The 3,210-nt window shown below is 42.8% G+C and overlaps 1 non-coding gene across 1 annotated transcript; it reads left to right on the forward strand.

The window, feature by feature from the left end:
- The first annotated feature begins 2,746 nt into the window (after nucleotides 1–2,746).
- On the forward strand, nucleotides 2,747–2,821 carry Trnas-cga. The gene has a single exon. It is a non-coding gene; the product is annotated as a tRNA-Ser (tRNA).
- Nucleotides 2,822–3,210: the final 389 nt, after the last annotated feature.

A 3,210-nucleotide genomic window follows, 5' to 3' on the forward strand; every position in this document is an offset into this window, starting at 1 on the left:
TAGAACCTGATGTCAGTCCTTGCAAGGTTGCTGTTCTCACAACTAGTGCATAGATCTCTGTGCACCTACGATCGTAGCGACCAATAGCGTTGTAAGAATAAGAAAATCTGCACCTCTCGCGACAAGAGTGAGTTTGTTTGCCCTGTGTTTACCGCTGCGGGGAGTGGCAGTCGATCGGCTGTGTTGGTGGAGGGCTGCCATCCAGAATGTTTGTACGGATTGGGCGCGAGACTTCAAAACGATTCACGTGCTAATAACAAGAAACACTTGAAATGTACTCGCAGCTGTGAATACGAACAACCATCAGCTGAATAAGGGAATGACGACAATGAAAATTTGTGCTGGACCGGGACCGATTCCGGATTTTCCGCTATCCGTGCACGTCCCGTAGCCATACCCAAACTTCCATACGTCGTCTTTCGTAAAGAATAAGGGTGCAATATTCCTTCGGACATGCATGCATGCATTGCATTGTTCATCTTAACGACACAGGCACCGCGATATCGTAATAATGAGGCAGTTTCCTAAAATTGTAGATGGACGCGCAAAATGACCCACGATTTAATTTGATTGCTGATAAGACGACTCAGTTGAAGGCAGAGGCGTATAGTGCTCTGTGAAACTAGTTATAGTGGAGAAAGCTACCAGTAACAGTAAATGGTTATTATCAGCTTAAACCCTCGTGTAAGTCTGTTAAATTCAATTTCCCGATCCACACCACTTACCGTTTTTGTATAACAGAGAAAGGAGAGATCCACGAGATGGGGAATAACGAGAGTATAACGGTAGCTATATCCTGCTCTTCGTCCTCACCCTTCAATGCGACAATTTTCACAACAGATATTTTTCCACTGTGAAGATGGTCCATGATCGAAACTGGTAATGAATAAATGTATTGTAAGACATCATAGTTTGTGTCATGCATTTCTCGAATATTTATCACGACACTGATGACTTGGTGCGAACCTTGGTTGCATAAGTTTTCATTTCGGCAGTTCAGGAAACGTTCCACCTCGTAAGTCACTTCGTCGTCATTCTGATAATGCCTAACAAGCAATATTTTCTTCGTCCGAGGAAAAAGGAAGGAGTTACTGCATCCATGTTGCAGAATACGAGGGTTGAGGCACAATTTGATACCCTAAAGAAATTACGTGTGTGACTGTGTCCAGTGGAGAGTAATCACAGGCCTTTGGATGGAGCAAAAAACACCACCTTGGACAACTTTTCAAGTCTTCTTGCGGTTCTTTTCCGTAATCGTAGAGCACTCCGAATCATAGATGGTAACTGGCTCAGTAATGGCTACATCTGTATATACTAGGTTTTGTTTACAGTTCACGAACTCAGAGTCCGGGGTGCTGGACGATTACAGAGAAGAACTACAAGAGGATACAAGCTGTAGAAATGGAATTTCTGAGACGAGTATAAACGATATCCCATTTCGGACATAGAACAAATTTGGATGTGTGAGGGGAACACACAAGACAGATACCATAAAGAATGAAACAAAACGCAGTCAACTCTCCTGGTGTTGACAGTTAATGAGAATGGTACGAGTAAGAATACCCAAAAATGTATCATATACAGACCGACAAACAGAAGGCGCGGAAGAACACCACGACCTAAATGGATTCAATGGGTAGAAAGGAGTATTTCCAACAGAAATTTGACCGTTGAAGACAGACAAAGTAGGTTATTATGGAGGCTGAGATGCGGGATGCGGCAGGAGCAGTAGGATTTCCGCCAGTACACAGCTGCCCCTACCGATGTGGTTTTATGCAACCCCAAGTATTACGTCTAGCCTTCAAAAACCGCGCTCGAGATTTTCATGTTTCCTCGCTCCCCATGCGCAAACTATCAGTCTTACAGAAAAAAATGATTAGGATCTCTTTGTAGGAAGTTTCAGGTAGTTAAATATTGAACTGTGGAACGTTTTCGCTGGAAGCCACGGTTTTAGAGTTATATAAGAAAAAAGATACAAAAGTGACCTTCACACACGCCTCCACTCTCTCACTCGTCTCTCAACAGTCGGGATTTGTAGTATGTTGTCTGTGGCGCTCCCTGCTACCACTGCACAAAAATTTCCTTCTACACCAACTCTTCCCGATTTTCGACATTTTTTGGTCTCCACCATTATAGTCGGCTATTTCGTTAACATCATTAATTTAAACGTGCCCGTGAAGAGTAATGAAAGATAAATGACTTTTGTAAACGTTACTATAAAACTAATTACGTTGACAATTCCATCCAAACTTTCAAGCACAGTAGTTTCGTAGTCAGAACGTCTGATGAATACGATTATTAATTTTATGCTATTAAAATTCACAAAATTCCAAGGTAAAATTTACACAAACCTAAATTTCACAATTTGTAAGTGCCCAACTTAACTTGTGGCTCAATAATCGCAGTCATTAAAGACGAAAATAGGTCGAATGTGGGAAATAATTCATACAGACGCAAATTTTTGTACATTGATAAGAGGGAGAGCCGTGAACGAAACGTGGCCAATTGGGGCTGAGTGTGGGAGGGAGGATGCGTTTGAAGGTCACTTTGACCGCTTTTCTTGAATAACTCGTAAATTACAGCCCAGTACTAAAGCTGGAGTGAGATTTTCACTCTCCAGCGGAGTGTGCGCTGATATGAAACTTCCTGGCAGATTAAAAGGTTCGCGGGAGAGCTTCTGTAAAGTTTGGAAGGTAGGAGGCGAGGTACTGGCGGAGGTGAAGCTGTGAGGACGAGGTGTGAGTAGTGCTTGGATAGCTCAGTTGGTAGAGCACTTGCCCGCGAAAGGCAAGAGTCCCGAGTTCGAGTCTCGGTCCGGCACACAGTTTTAATCTGCCAGGAAGTTTCAGTACTAAAGCTAACTGCATCAAATTTCCAACAAAAAGGCCCTATTCATTTTTTTTCTGCAGGGCGAATAGTTTGTACGTAGTGAGCGAGAAAACATAAATATATCGCGCGTTGTATTTGAAGGCCAGATATAACATTAGGGGTTGCACAAAATGACGTCGGTAGGGGCAGCTTAATGACCCTATTTTTTCTGTTTCGATAGTATGTTCCAGCGACGCTTTTCTTCTTATGAGTGTAATATATTAGTATCACAGGACTGTAGTCCGACGAAAACCCAGCATCACCCTGTTTGATGATGTGTGTGCCTTTGGTTTATCGGGGCTGATGAATCTCCATGTTTACACTGCTTGCTTTGCTCTTTAG

Source organism: Schistocerca americana, chromosome 1 (genome assembly GCF_021461395.2).
Source record: "Schistocerca americana isolate TAMUIC-IGC-003095 chromosome 1, iqSchAmer2.1, whole genome shotgun sequence".
In the NCBI taxonomy this organism is placed as follows: domain Eukaryota; kingdom Metazoa; phylum Arthropoda; class Insecta; order Orthoptera; family Acrididae; genus Schistocerca; species Schistocerca americana.